Source organism: Strongylocentrotus purpuratus, unplaced genomic scaffold (genome assembly GCF_000002235.5).
Source record: "Strongylocentrotus purpuratus isolate Spur 01 unplaced genomic scaffold, Spur_5.0 spur5_scaffold_6, whole genome shotgun sequence".
Classification (NCBI taxonomy): domain Eukaryota; kingdom Metazoa; phylum Echinodermata; class Echinoidea; order Camarodonta; family Strongylocentrotidae; genus Strongylocentrotus; species Strongylocentrotus purpuratus.
Window position 1 is genome coordinate 61673965 of NW_022145612.1, and position 16137 is coordinate 61690101.

The window sequence follows — 16137 nt, forward strand, 5'->3', positions numbered from 1 at the left end:
GCTTTAATATTATTGTATAAATATCATTATTATACATGTATCATCACCATCACCCTTGGTGCCATCATCATCACTACTACCATCATTTTCACCACCACCATCATCACTACTACCATCATCATCACCACTACTACGATCACTATCATCATTATCACCACCATCATTACTACCATCATTATCATCACTACTACCACCATCATCACTACTATACTATCATCACTACCATCATCATCGTCGTCACTACTACCATCATCATCACCACTACTACCATCATCATCACCACTACTACCATCATCATCACCATCATCATCACTACTACAATCATCACCACCAGCATTACAACTTTCATTATCACCATCATCACCACCATCATTACTACCATCATTATCATCATCATCACTACTACCACCATTACCACCACCATCATCATTACTATACCATCATCACCACCATCATCATCGTCGTCGTCACTACTACCATCATTATCCCCACTACTACCATCATTATCCCCATCATCATCATCACCACCAACATCGTCACTATTATCATCATCATCTTCATCTATTCACAGTAAAGTTTTCAATGAATTCGGTGTTGTCTGCCAAAGTTAGCTTACAGTTTAAATTTTGATATTAAATATGCAAATCATGTAAGTTCCACTGCAAACCACCCTTAATGCTGTGGTTCATAATTTGAAGCAGTTGATAATTGTCATAGATATTACAAATTCAAAATTATTCAGTCTAGTCCATTTTCAAGGTGGCATATTTTTACAAGTTTTAACTTTCTTATTGTAATTTTAACACAACTATTGTGAGAACATGAAAACAGAATTTAAAATTCTTGATTTCAACAATTACACCATAAAACTTTCATCCATTTGAAAACGTTACAACTACATGTACATTTATTTCTAAAAGGGCCCTAATTCACCCAGTCAACCTTTCATTCTTAAGTTACAAAAAAATGCATCCCCAAAAATCACATTTACAAGGAGTATGAATAATTCACTTGTTAACTCTATATTTTATATCTCAAACAATATTGTTGACATTTTCGTAGCACATGTACATTGCAAAAAGGACATGTACACGCATACAGTGTAAGCCCATTGACATAACATGATGGAACTGACAAGGAATATCCATTAGTTCACAGCATATGCTCTGAGGAAAAGTAGAAATATTGAAGAAATACATTGGTAAAAATGTAATGAACTGGATAATAATAACAAATTATGAAATATTCTAAGTTATTCCATAATACACATATATACATGTAATATGTATGTTAATTTCAATTAAACTGTTCTGTAGTTGTGATGTTATGTGGACAACCCTCACATTTGCTTTTATTGACGCAAAAAATACATTACAGGATAAGAGAAATGTAATTGCTTTGGAAATACTTTCTTGGCATCTACTAAATGTCCCTTTACTTGCTGGTTATAGTGAACAATACAAACAATGGTAATTAATCAATCAGCAGTTTTTCTATCTTTAAGTCCTCCAAACTATATTAGCTATAGAAACTACATGTACAAGATTTGATATACCCGAACACATGTTCATTTAGATCATTTGCTGACATTTAACAAAAAAGATCCATTACTTATTTCATCTGGGGACAAAATAGTATCTCATTTGAAAACTTACATTTTAGTTGATACGTATAGAGAATATATGTAACAATCTTACCTCAATCTTACATTATTCTTTACACTACCGTTTTGGAAAATTATGACATATTTTTTTTTGTAATGAACAAAGTATTATGCTGAATCATAAATATGCAATTATTACAGCTTTGATACCAAGGAAGAATCATATGCAACAAACAAACATGTACATATTCACATCATTATGGATACTCATGATTTTTTTTTTTTTTTAAGCTATCCTCACACTTTTTCCTTCTGAATATACAATGAGGTATAACATACCTTTTAGATTCAATGGCGATTTAATCAATTCATAGTGAGCATGCTGTAAATATATTCTTACTTGACCAACTATACCTGCATGTATCATAATGCAAATGCATTTTTCTGAAATATTGAAAATAAAAGAGCACTGTTTATGTACTGTTAAGCCAGGATGTGAAAATAATTGCACAGGAAATGACAAGAATGGTTGATGATACTTTTTTTTGTTTGGTAACATGCATTACAAAGACATTAATGTATGGAAATTCATAAGTATAACATCCGTGCATGTCAGTTGAAGGAGTGTTCTAAAATTCCCTTTTTAGGAAACTTCCAACTTTAATTTTAAGACTACAACAAATTTAAAGCGTTTTGCTGCTTTTTCTCATCAATTGATGTACCTAGTAACATGCTATTAAAGTAAATCAATGCGGTTGTAGTGAAGAGAAAAGAATTGCACTAACTCGTACATGGATCCTGACAAGATTCAGATAGTTAGACAGTGAAATTTTTATGACTTACATTTTGATTTTCAAATGACAGTGTTTCTCCCTTTTACATTTTAATGTTTGATGAAATTAATAACAAGCGTACTGAACTGAAATATTGCCAATTAAAAAGCATTGTTTATGTGCTACAGTATAAAGCAACATTCCTTTTGAAGGAAAGGATAAATGATCCAATATAATGTCTAACTATCTGATTCTTAGCTTCCTTCACCTTCACCTTCACCTATCCCACAGTCTGGCTGACCCTTGGGGCACCACTGAAGATTTATACTACCAGCTTCCTCCACTCCTCGTGGTTCTTGGCTTTACGAAGTATGATGTTTCAGTCAAGGTCACTCGTTAATGTTGTCTTCCCATCGTTTCCTCTGCCTGCCTTTTCGTCTCCCTCCTTGTACTGTTCCATGTAGAATAGTCTTGGCCAGTCCAAATGATCATGTGACATACCCATACCACTTTACTTTGCATCTTTTCACTGAAGTCAGGAGGTCTTCATACGGCCCTATGGTGTTTCCAATTCTGATTTTCACTACCTCGTTGGTTATGTGATCTCTATACCAGATACTGAGGAGTTTGCGGAAACATTTCATCTCCAGTGCCTGTATCCTTCTTTTAATGTCTGCTGTCATGGTCCATGTTTCACATGCATACAAAAATATGGACATATGGACAAGATCCTATAACCGATTTTGAATGGGTGGTATTCGTTTTCGACTGAAACACTGCACATGTGTGTTACTTCCAGCCTGCATAGAAAAAGAAGAAAATGATAGCGTGAATGGTAAAAATACAACAATCGCGTAAACAAATCAAAATTGATTCTATCAGGGTTTTACAAAAGGTCTCTAATAAAAAAATTAAAATCATATCAATTCTTTAACCTCCATGTAACAAATAAAGTGGGATAGACTTCTTTTTTAAATTCATGTATGCTCCAAAGCCTTTCTTTTAGGAATGAATGAATGCATCTAATTAAGAACACAAACTGATTATTATCGAACATGTCATTATCAAGTCCCTAGATATCATTCTTTATATACTGTACATTTATCTATAGAGAGAATGATTGGAAATTCAATTTTAAATATATATCTAAAGGCTATCCTCCTACATACGTGGAAAAGGTTCTCTCATACTGTAACCACTTTGACATATAATCTATTAAGAGGTAATGACCACATCATCTTGAAAAGCCTTGTGAGGCATTTTTTCTATCTACACATATAAGTTATAAAAAAAAACATGAATGGTGCCACTTGTTGATTTCCCCTTTCTGTAAAGGAGGTTTAATTGAAAATTGTATAGTTTAATAGAACCATGATCATAGATTTGCAGGATATCCTCCTGAATATGATAAAGTTTATGGGTGAGTGTATATTACATGTAGGTACATAATAATTACAGTACTGTTTCATCAGGGTTAGCATTAAAACAGTTATAAATCAAATCATGAAAACATGAAAATATGAACTTGCAAAGATGCATTACAATTAATCTATAACTATTTAATTATATTGCGAAAGTGTATTGGAAAAAGAGGGAATGTTCACTACACACACTGATGAAACTTGGTTATCAAAGGGGAAGTCTACCTTGATATAATGATGGTTTTGAGAAAAGCAGAAAAACTACAGACAAAAAACTCAATGACCAAAACAACACGTCTGCAACTACCTAAAGAGAAAGGAAAAAAATCAACTACAGGCAATTTCGGAAAGAGTTCCATATATATAACCCCACTAAAATCGATGCACAGCTGTATAGCCTACCCTCACTCTCATCCTAATCCTAACCCAGCATACCCATATTTTTTCCTTCAATTTTAGTGGTGGTTACGTGTACATATGGAACTCTTGTCGTAATTTTGATGGCCTTGCAGGGTTCATCTTCTGAAACTTGCAAACATTACAAAGATGTATTTACAAAGATGTATTATAGAATCAGAACATAATTGCCGGAGTTGATTTGAAAGTTGTTGGAATGGTGTTAAATGCAAATTAGCATCTTGTGAATGGTGTAGACTTTATTTATTGACATTCCTCTTGCAATTTCTTTTTAAGGCTACAAACATTACTGTTATGATAATTGTAGATCTATCACATAAAAGATGACAAGTGACGTTTGAAATTAGATTTGGCTTCCTACATAATTAATCATAAAATGTCTCAAATTTATTTGCTTTGTGTTTCTGCTACGTGTATACATGGTGATGGTCTTTCTCTTGCTCCCTTATTACTCTGCAAGGAAAGACCCAGTATTTAACAGCTCATTGCAAAAACTATATTGTGTCTTGAGTGAAGCCCAAACTGGTTCCTGCTGCTTAGCCTTGGCTGCATTCTCCTTATAGTCTTCTAGCTCAGATCCTCTCTTCCACACTTCATTTCATTATCGCAATTTGTTCTTATATCTTATGGGTTACCGGTACATATCCCTAATCTATGTGAATCATGCATTATGTTGCTGACTGAAGAAAGCAATTTCTAAATTTGCAACTTAAAAGATCTAAGCATACGTCAAAGGGCTGGCTCAAAGAATACATAGAAGCCAGAAAAACAGGAAGGGGGTGGGGGGGGGATTGGACTCAAATTCATAAGATTTCACAAGAGGACTTTATGAAAGCAGGTCATTTTATACAATAAATAAATATAGTTGTACTTTGAATCATCTTCACATGAAAAGGACTTACAGGTAAGTAAATGTTTTTAAGATATTGTTACATGTACCTGCTACTGCTACCTGGAGCTAACCCTCGTCGCTGAGAAATAGCCTTGAAGTATACTGTTTGGTTGAACGGAAATTCCATTTCAGCTGTATACTACCGCAAATGTCTGACAGTTTGCTCCAAAGAAGACTGTAGTTTGGGTAAGAGCAATAGTTACAATTAAGTATAAGTATACACATGTAAAGTTGCATTTATACAGAACTATTACAGTGACATAATAACAATATTGCAACTTCCTGCGATCAAAAAGGGGAAGAGAGAGGTAGCTAGAGTGATTGAAAGTAAAAAAAAAAGGGAAAAAAGAGGGGAAAAGAGGGATAAAAAGGTAGAAAGAGAGAGAGAGAGAGGATATAATTGAATCAGGAGCTGCCAAGACATATACATTTCTACTCATATGAATCTGCATAATAATATACAATACAAAAACTACATGTAGGTATTGTTAATACATGTTCATGCAGATCTGCTGAAATGGATGATATAAAATCAATGTTTGGTAGTTGTTGCTTAACTTGAAATAAATATTTGAAGAGCTGCATGAATAAGTATATTATTTTCTTTCAAATCAATGATGGTATTGTTTCCAAGAAATAAGAGTGACTTAAATTGAAAGTTTGTTTTAAAATGTAGAAGCCACAGTATTCTTGTGCACTGATGCATGCAACATGCTATCTTTAACATTTGAAATGTGATACGTCTAGCAAAAACAATCCTAACTTAAGTTTGTGGGGTAGTATTGTTCCTTGTACACAAATGGTATTTAGATAATACTAACACAGCACTGCCAACAAAATGAATGGATGAGTACCGTTTAAAACTTTAAAATGTATCCAATAAAAATATTGTTGCATATTCTTTTTAGACAGTAGACACCCTGTAGAAAAACAAAAATCCTAAGATTTTACTGCAAGCTATAATTATTATTTCATTTGGCATTGCAACAATGGAAACAATAAATTACTGCTAAAATGTATGGACAGTCAGATTTTATGCAAATTTAGTCTCAAAGTTACTATTCAGTGCGTATAATAAAAAAAATGTACCAGTTCCAACTTTGGTAACTTAATTATAAAGTTGATGTGCACTGTAAAACTTACAGGTTGCAATCCACAGCAGTCATTAATTTTGCACAGGGGGGGGGGGGGAACAAATTTCCACACCCAACCCTCTTTTAAAGACTAAAACCATAGACCGCTAAAACCAAGGAACGGCTCTACGTAATATGTACACTGTATACAATATATACCAAACTGAATGGAAATCATACCAGAGTTGAAGAATAAATGAAAAATAGATGTGCATAAGAATAACTTTGACATAGACACACACAAACAAAAATCCAATAAATTTTAAAAGGAAGACTGGCCAACTTTTAATGCTACATGTAGGAGATTGCATATACTGTAGGGATAAGGGGTAATCTTTTGGAAATTGGATCAAAATAGAAAAAAAAATCATTTAAAGGAGAAAACATTATGCAATTAATATCTTTGTACAGGAAATAAATAAAATATATCAATAAAAAACAACTACAAACAAACAAAAATAAAGGATAATCAGCTGATTATTGTTGGAGAAAAACATTATCTTTTTAATATGCAAATTATACTTTAGTTTCATTTATTTCTATACAAATTCAGACAAATTGCAAAATATTATGGTAATGAAAGATAACTGACCATGGTTAGTTAAATCTTAGGTAATCAATAGTATTCAATGGTTTTGGATCCTCAGAGAAACATGTATTTTAACTCAAATTATATTAATTAATTTAGCTTTACCTAATCTATAGAACATAATGGAAATTGAATAGAAAAGCTGTATTTTCCACTCAATAATATGACTCTTCTGAAAATATGTGCACATGTACATGTAATGTACATGTAGGGTCTTACTATATTAAAGATTTGTAATAAATAGTTTTTAAAATGGCATAAGAATACGAAGAGGGAGAAAGTGCAACATGGATGCTTCACATTATACACTGTCGCTCATATAGTTGGAATATTTTTGTTTTACCCCACTTTATGGAATTATTTTTAAAATAATTTAAAAATAATAGATCTAGATAATAGTATCCATTCTCCGATTTTATTGAATAATAATTTGACAATGTGTGTTTTGCGTGACTGCTAAAGCATGTGTATGCTACTATGCTTATCAAATAGGGGACCTACGCCCTTAAGTCATAAATGACAGTAACGAGGATTAATGCCCCACAAAAGGGCACTAATATAGCACATCGACACGGTTTTGATCCTGGGGCCTCACAGTTACGAGGCCATTGCTTTGTCACTGAACCATGACTGTACGAAGCGGGGGCTAGGATAGGGGGCAGTTTCCATAAACAAAATAAAAAACAGAAAATGAAATTTATTGCATTTTACCCCGGTCCCCAACATAAACAAATCCTCTGAATGGCCATGCATTATGGCTCAAAAGCTGTTCAGTTTTCTATTAGAGGGATATCAGATGGATATTTAAAAAGGGGTGATGATGTTAATGCAGAGGTGATAGAGAAGGGCAGATTAGAAAATAATTCTGAATTCTGAACCTTACAATTTTCCTTCTACATACCAAAGTAATTTACATTTCATTTATTTACTGACAAATAATTGCAGTCACTTTTGCAATCAATAATAGTCACTCTTTCCAGTTTATTATTCTCATACATGTATGATCTCCTTTTCTCTCTCTTTAAATATCTCTCTCTCTCTCTCTCTCTTTCTCTTTCTCTCTTTGCAGCTGCAAGTTCCAGGTACTGTTTTGTTTTAAGTTTGTGCAATGTTAAGCACCTAACAGGAATAAAGGTACATGGGTGTCATTGGAAATAGGGTATTAAGGAGGGTACTTTTGACAGACTTTGTTTCAAATTGGCATCCCAAATATCTAGCTACAGATACGGGGTAATAAAGTGGACATGTACATGTATGTAAAAGTAGCTGCACAAATCTAGAGTCTGCTTATCGTGCATTTTATAGAATGAAACGGGATAGTAACTTTGGAGCAAAATACTATAGAACATAAATCGGTTATACAAATATTAACACTTGGGATGAAGAACAGGAAATCTGAAAATTAATGAATCGTCATTGATGAGAAAAATAAAAATCACATCATTTTATTCATTAGGTCATTTCATTGTGATGACGAGTAGGTGATTAGAATTTCAAAATGTACCCAGGAGAAATCTGCCCAGATAGAAAGCTTGTGACATATATTTACATTCAATATCATGCAGCACTTTACAGTTTTCTATTCTTCTGTTTTATTATTTGTTTAAATTTCTCCTTTTATTGAGATAACCCTATGTTAGTCTTTTTTTCCTTCTGTTTTCCTCTTTCTCTCATTTTCTATGTTATTCCTTTTTTATTGTCTACATCTTTTTTCTTCTTTTTTCTGTCCTCGCTTCATGTTCTCTTATTTTATCCTTCTTTTATCTTTTACTTTAATATCTTCTATTCATATACTGTTTTTTTATATTCTTCTTTCACTTTCCCCTATTTCTGTCTACATAGGATATGACTTTTCACTCAGTTTTTGTCTTCTTTCATTGGTTCTTCTCTCTTTCCCTGTGTGTGCCTTTATTTTTCTCATTTGTATCTAAACAGTTATCTTTGTTCTTCTTCCTTCACTCATTTTCTCTTTCACACCTTTTTCGCATGTATTCTTTATCTTAAATGTTATCATCCTCCATGTTTACAATCAACTATGTTTATCTTTATTTTCTCATTCATATCACCTCATGACTGCGAATGGTGGTCATGTTTTACATAAAAATGTAAGAAAACAAAAATGACATAAACTCACTAATGCACAGAGAAGTTGCCCACTAATACCTTCCATTTTTTTATAAAGAAGAAGCATCCAAAGAACAGGAAATCATTAATAATTGGGGATGTGTCAATTTTGGTGGTGGCCTACCTCTTTGTTGAAGCGTACTTAAAAACACCAGAAAAATCTCACAAATTAAAAAATATAAATCCTTTTCACGATTTAGAATCTTATTTCCATACAATTCCATAACTTGGATCTCTGTCACCTTGATCAAGTGAAATTTGAGGCTTTTGGGGGGGGGGGGGCTGGTGATTTATTTCCCTTGTCAAAACTCACACACAAGTTTGAGAATACTCACAGCAGTTGTACTCCACCATAGCTTTACAAAATGTACCTGTTGAAGAGGCTTCAATATGTCTTGTGTTCTAGTATTAATAGCAGGGATTGACCATTCATAGATATATAAATGTACATGAGGAAAAAATTATTCAAAATTTCCCTTCAACTCTGAAACACAAAATATGTACGTGTAGCATAAATTACAATACATGTATGGGTTGAAGAGTCCCTGAATTGAGTTTTTTTTAAATACAATGTAAGAGAAACAGAATGGCAAAAGTTTGAAATAAATCAGACCAATACTAAGAGTTATGAATGTTTGAAGTATGAGATCACTAAATAAATGTGAATCTCAAATTGGCAATTTGGTACATTCATGTAGATGTAGCACCGGACTTTCTTGGGTGGGGAGAGGATCATTCATTTATCTAGCGCAGCGGAATTTAGTTATTTCCCCACCTGTCGGGTCCACAGAAACAAGTTTATATCAAACAATTACAGCACACAAACTCATTCATACTCAATCAACACGAATCTAGTCTATCTCAAAATAAACTAGAGAACTAGGCAATATAAAGGAAATGTATAAGTTCCTTTATTATTGAGTAATACAAAGCATATTTACAATATATTTACAAGAATCTGTAACTCCTGGTTACATTACATTAACTTCATGGCAATAAGTTGAGATATTATCTCTATGGCTTAAAACAAAACTATTAGAGTTTGACAAATTACAGAGGGTCTCAGGTTGACAGGGGTGTCATGAGGTGACGACCTTTAGCCTGATCTGAAAGGGCAGGGAAAAAACAGAAGTTATTGAAGACTGATGTTTCGAGGATGCTCCCTCTCCATCTTCGTAATAGTGAAAGAAGCATTTAATCAATAAAATATAGTTTAGATACTTAATGATAAATCATGGTGTATCTTTAGAGAATAATTAATAACTATCATATTGATATTTTATAATAACTGTGTTAATACATCATATTTATAAACAATGTATGCAATTCAAGAGGTGGTCTTGCACAATATTGTTCAGGAAAGTCTTTAATCACATACATTAGAGTTCGCACAATATTACTGCGGCAAGATAGAGAACCCAACCTATCTGCTTGACCAGGGTAATACTGTTTGTTTGTTTTGGAATAGCCCATTACTTATAACTTTGGCGCTGATTTCCAAAGGATATAATTATACAAATCGCTCGGTGCACGCGCTGCTAGACAATACTAAACAACAAGTGCTTGACCATGAACAATCATTGAAAATGGTTAGTAACATTCAAATAACTGCTTATCTTGAGTGAGATTTATATAAAGATAATGGTATATGATATTAAATCTATCTCCAGATGTATAAAAGTAAGCTTAGTCATACTGTTCCAATTAAAAAAATTGGTGAGACACGCATAGTGTCACATGATTAACGATATTCATTTAAATCCACTTAAATATGTCACATCTAGTATCTAGTAATGATGCATTTATAATGTATAACAAACTATTGAACATTGAAATAATCAAATATAAATAAATGACTTTTGGATCTTACCTGAAAGGGCAGGGAAAAACAGAAGTTATTGAAGACTGATGTTTCGAGGATGCTTCCTCTCCATCTTCGTAATAGTGAAAGAAGGAAGATGCCTCAAGAAAATCTTGGATGTTGGTATATCGAATATACCATTATTATAGGAAAGGGGTCTGAATAGTAATAGTTGGTTGTGGTTGTTGATCCGTGAGTCATTTATATAGCAATATAAGACATTGAATATATATCCTAAGCAAAGTCATGCAAAGAGATAACAACTAGAATTAACAGATAACATACAAATATGAAATATACTTTTATCTTAAAAGCTTTCTACCCCTATAGCAATTAATATGGAGCAGTCCAAGAAGTTCCAAGAAGTTTCGCCCTATAGGCCCTATAGGTTAAAAGGTGGAACCTCTGGCAAGACTCACTCACAAGAACTATTTGCTAATATAAACAATTTGCTTTCGCCACAAAGTTACAACAAAATCTCTCCTATCGATCACTACTGTAGGTATAGCTATTCATGCCATACTTTAAAGAGGTTAATCCCTTTTTTTTACTTATGTGGCACCAAAGAGGGGCTACATAGACATTGATAACTCTTCTGTTTGTTGTCTACTTCACCTCTGAAACATACATGTAGCATAAATTACATTACATGTGTGAGTTGAAGAGTCCCTGAATTGGGTTTTAAAAAAATACACTGTAAGAAAAAGAGAATGGCAAAAGTTTGAAATACATGATGTAGACATGTATGGATAACTCTCCTGTTTGTTGTATACAAAACATAATCTTAAGTGCCTTCTTCCTTGTGGAAATTATCAGTTTATTTACAGGTCCTCTTACGATATAAAGATCACCTTCTGAGTCATACATGTACATGTTTTTTCTTTTTCATTTACATTTTAGTCATTCTGTGTGTTGGAACAAATGGAAAAGTTGTCCGCCACTACATCCTATAGACGTTACTGATTCAGCCAATTTGAAGAGCCCATACCTACATGTTTTAATGATTACAAATTTACAACAAAAATGTGTACATGTAACTTTGTCACTTTTAGTCTGATTTAAATTTAAATCAAATTGTCCCCATTGTGCTTCTTATATTTGTTCAGCCTCCACTGGTAGTTTGCTAATACTAGAGAATAAGGTGGATTTCCCTTTAACATATATATTAGGTATATTAAATCTTCTGTGAGAAGAGAGATTATGGTGTCTGTTTTTCACTATTGCAGCAGTGCAGTGGCAGATCCAGATTGGGGGGGGGGGGGGGGGGGCGCGGGACCCCCTCACTTGGCCCCATAAACAGGTAAATTTAACCTTTTTTTAGATTTAAAAAAGACGCCCCCCTGGAGAAAGGGGGGAGCAAAGGGGGGCCGGGGGTGGTGGGTGTTAACTCGGTGCTCAACATTTTTCACGAATTGGGCCCCCTTTCAGCCGGCCCCCTCCCTTTCTGCAGACTGACACACCAAATTGCTATCCCTCCAGTATCAAATATTTACATTTTTTGTTAAATGTTTGTATTATTTTAAAGTGATTTGTATGAGAAGAAAGAAGAGTTTATATTACTAGTCCTACAGTATAGTAATACTAATCATACTAGTATTAACAGCTACCACCAGTGGGTAAGGTTATTTTAGTGTGGGTACTTCTAGTGGTTATTATGAACAAATTTGAATTTTTGTTTTATATCAATTATCAGTCTTGATAGGGGTACGGGTATCAATTAAGTGGCTCGGTAACATTGCCTCAGATTCTGAAGAAAAAAACTCCTGGATTTAGCTCATGCTGCAATCATGATTACAAACATTTAGGTCAGTCAGGAATCCCATGACTTTACAAGCCGATTGCCTAGCTGTCTGATTATCAAGATATTTATGATTGGAAATCAAAATTTTATTTTTTGTTTACCTAACAGTTTTTTATTACATTCATGTACACTACAGTCTTTTGGGGAAAATGAGTATGGTAAAAATGGTAACTCAAACTAACAGATTTTTACTTCTTTGAGGCATTTCTATCATGATCATTTTGAAGCGCAATTTTGTTTAGGGCTTCAATATTACACCATATCACAGGCACTGATAACACGTAGGGCCATACAGCTCAGATTGAATATTATTAAATGATATGGGTATAGGCCAAGTGATATCAATGTTATTAGATCTACAACCTGCGTCTAGCAGCTACCATGAGCTGAGGATGCATGATGACACCGACAGTAGCCTATACGTGTGAAAAGTTGATGCACATGGGTCATATGGCAAGATTATTAAGAAATCTGATTTGAACGTCATATGCTACCTTACGTAAAGTCCACGCCTAAAATGCAATCATTAGAGTCACAGTTTTTGATATTTTATATCGTATTCCACCCAGGCCTGCAGGGCAAAACCACTCCAGCAAGGCTAGAGTCAATTAATGCTTAGGCGTATTGTCCTCTAGCGCTGTTACATGTACGTGCTGAGAGGCAGCAATAGCACACGATGAACACATTGCACACAATTGCACACTAATGCACACAATGTATACAAAGTGGTTGATTAGCAAGTTTGACAGTAGACTCACGATTTGAATTTTTGAATTTTTCTTTCTAGTCTAGATCTATATGACTATAGACTAGATTCTAGATCTCTAAGTATAACTATAACATAGACCTAAGTTGAAAAAATTGTATGCTATTTAGGTGTCATCAACTCCCGGCCCCCCCCCCCCCCCCCCCCCCCCCCCCCCACTCGAGAACGGATGGACCCCATGCGTGTTACCAAAATGTCCTTTTCGTAACAAAAGAAAAAGGTCGACCCGTATTGACTTTACACACCGGACTTTTGCTGAAAAAGGCTTGTATAACAAAAGAAAAAGGTCGACTTGTATTGACTTTACCCCGGCCCCCCCCACGCAGGGGTCGGAATGACCGCATGCGTGTTACCAAAATGTCCGGTAAAGGGGTACTTTTCGTGCAACAAAGTCCGGCCCGAGAATTGTAAAAAAAGGGGTGTATTTGACTTTTCACCCGGAGATTTCTTTAAAAAGGGGGTGTTTTTTCTTTTTTTCTCTCATCTCTTTTGACTCCTGAGAAATTATTCTGAATTTAGGGGGGTGCATTGAGCATTTTTCCTGATTTAGGGGGGTCTCCAAGGCAGGAAAAGCCTGTGAAAAGCCCGCGAAAGGGGGGTTCGAAAATGTTGGCAGTCCTCAGATAGGGGGTGCTTTCAAAAAGAGGGAACGAGCATATGCGTACCCTAAATAACACTGAGTGGGGGGGGGGGGGGCGGGCATCAACTATCACTAAAGTACCGATTTTGAGTGAAATCAGTTGAGTTTTGTACAGTGTAGTTTGAAATGCTGAAAATCAATATGAACAGTTTTTAATACACAGCTGCACAGCCAGGATAGTAATGCAGATATGTGTGGGCAAAACCAGGGACATGGCTCGTGATGTGCACCAGTCTAGGTATCCTGCCGGGCGGGAGCGGCGGGCCCGGCGCACCTGGTAGGGCTATTATTTCCATTTGAATGTGCAAGTTAGATTTATTTAAAAAAAGAATAAAATACGGTGTTACTGTAGAACCTACCTTAATCAGACGGATGGGCACATAATAGAGACCTATCTTGATGTCAGGCTACTAATGTGGTCTAGTTGTTTCAGTCGGGCAACCGTGTTCGTGAAAGAGAAGAAAGACAGCTGCACGATGCGATGGAGAGTTAGCTCGAGAGCGGGCTGCCGTCGCGTCCGGGGCATGCATCGCAGGCGGTCAGATCCGAGCTTCCAGCGTGGCCGTGGATGCGCCAGATTCAGAGCGAGTGCTAGTTTCTCGAAACTGCCATAAGTCTAAGCTCGTGGAGATTTGGTAGAAACACGTGTTAGATCTCTATCACACGTTTCAATACGATGTCTAAAAAGTTAGACTTAATGACGGTTTCGTGAAACCTCCCCAGGTGTTCGGTGTCGGGGATCTGGGCAGCGTTTCATGAAACCGTCATAAGTACAAGTCCAACGACATCCCATTGAAATGTGTGTATTAAGTTTAACACACGTTTCAATGGGATGTCGGTTAACTTGTAGTTATGACGGTCTCATGAAACGCTGCCCAGATCCAGTGGATGCCTGGTACTGGGAGGCGCACGCCCCCCCCCCTTTTTTTTCTCCCGAAAAAAATGTGTTCGCATACATATTCTGTTTAAGCATTTGGATAGGCCTCAGAATCTGCCAAAAGGCTAAGATTATCCGGGGACCGCATCCAGTTGAAGGCTTCATTCTCGCAATTTCGTTTATTTCAAGCTTCCTCCCCCCCCCCCCCCCCCCCCCCCCCCACCCCCCCCCCCCCCCTGTAAAGTCTTTGATCTGCCCCTGGATGTATGGCCGGGTAACCTGGCGCTACAGTCGTTTGTAGAAAAAAATGTTGCTGGGCGCTGTCGCCTTAATGACTCTAACCACAAAAAGTAGGTCTTAAAATAGCGTTAATGACTACTGGACGCAAATCAAACACATGTTGGATGTGATACAAAAACGGGTCAATACATATTGCATCATTTTTCCTAAACTGGTCAATGACTTTAATGTCGCAGCTCGTATCGGGTGACTATTTATACCTCCCGTTTTGAATTATGTCCAAATTTAAAAGAGTGGGGCTAGTAAAACTTGACCACTGGTCCCACTTTTACTGTCATGGGATGAAAGATTAGGTGTCCTCCCACAATTCCACTAAGGGATTCCCAGGAGCAATCTGTCGTTTTCGGGCAAGTACGCCATCAAATATTCACTATTTATACCTCCCGTTTTGAATTATGTCCAAATTTAAAAGAGTGGGGCTAGTAAAACTTGACCACTGGTCCCACTTTTACTGTCATGGGATGAAAGACTAGGTGTCCTCCCACAATTCCACTAAGGGATTCCCAGGAGCAATCTGTCGTTTTCGGGCAAGTACGCCATCAAATATATATATACCATATAATAAAGGGGTCACTGAGATGGGTTTTTATAATACCATATTTAATATGTTCTTCCGGACGGCTAGTAGTATATAAATATGATCTATAAGTTTGCGTTACCAAAGACAATACGTGTGGGTGACTTAATCATTTGGTTCATGAGAAATCCTGTCATAGCTGACTTTAATCGAGGAGAGTAGATCACAATTCAAATCGCGAAGTATAATAATTTCTTCACTTCGATTGATTGCGTTATTCAACATGTCATCAAGCCTGTCAAAATATTCAAGAGGTGAATTTGGCGGCCTATACAAAGTACACAATAAAACTGATTTAGTAAGGAAATTGCATTTCATACCTTTCTACTTTCTCTTTTCCCCCCTTTCCCTTTCTCTCCTCTT

The 16137-nt window shown here is 35.6% G+C and overlaps 2 long non-coding RNA genes across 2 annotated transcripts; both read right to left on the reverse strand.

Annotated features, from left to right (window-relative positions):
* Positions 1 to 999: 999 nt before the first annotated feature.
* LOC115919195 lies at positions 1000 to 14839 on the reverse strand. The gene is made up of 3 exons (XR_004061745.1): positions 14380 to 14839; positions 5154 to 5281; positions 1000 to 3176 (listed from the first exon to the last, which is right to left on the reverse strand). It is a non-coding gene; the product is annotated as an uncharacterized LOC115919195 (long non-coding RNA).
* On the reverse strand, positions 9842 to 11384 carry LOC115919197. Its single transcript, XR_004061746.1, has 2 exons — positions 10823 to 11384; positions 9842 to 10058 (listed from the first exon to the last, which is right to left on the reverse strand). It is a non-coding gene; the product is annotated as an uncharacterized LOC115919197 (long non-coding RNA).
* Positions 14840 to 16137: the final 1298 nt, after the last annotated feature.